This window comes from Globicephala melas, chromosome 11, assembly GCF_963455315.2.
Source record: "Globicephala melas chromosome 11, mGloMel1.2, whole genome shotgun sequence".
Lineage (NCBI taxonomy): Eukaryota > Metazoa > Chordata > Mammalia > Artiodactyla > Delphinidae > Globicephala > Globicephala melas.
This window is the reverse complement of record NC_083324.2, coordinates 38,051,854-38,052,422: the sequence shown is the minus strand read 5'-3', so window position 1 is coordinate 38,052,422 and position 569 is coordinate 38,051,854.

Here is a 569-nt window from a genome sequence, read left to right as displayed (position 1 = left end):
CTATTTAAAACTGTCAGGTCCTGACCAGCACCCACCCAACCCCCTTCCCATGATTCCGTGCCTTGAGTGTGTCTGCGTGTTTACACCCATCCCTCTGCTGGTTGCCCCCTGTGCGGGCGGCGCCCCTGCCCTGCCCTCTACAGAACTGGGTTTCAAGGGCTGTTCCAGACAACTGCCAACGTCACTGAGGGCCCCGCCCCAGCGGCCCTGGGCCCTGGCTCCATTAACCTAAATGTAGCTCCTTAGCGCTAACCTAGGAACCGCCGCTGCCTGCTGAGGGGCCACGCCCCTCATGCCCTCACCCCAGGCCCGGGTCCTTCAGTGTTGAACACTTCCTTGCTTTTTTCACATGTTTTATGGAATTGTTCACCTGGTTTGAAATAATAAAATGTAGAAAGAAAAAATACCAAGAACTGCTCGGCATTCTTCTCTCCAGGGGGCAGAGACCCAGGCTAAGATGTGCCAAGGTGATGGTAGTCTGGACCTGGATCCTCACTTGTGGCAGGGCCCTGGGCACTCAGCTCGCAGGTCATACTCAGGCCCAGTACTTACCACTTTAGTTTTCCCCC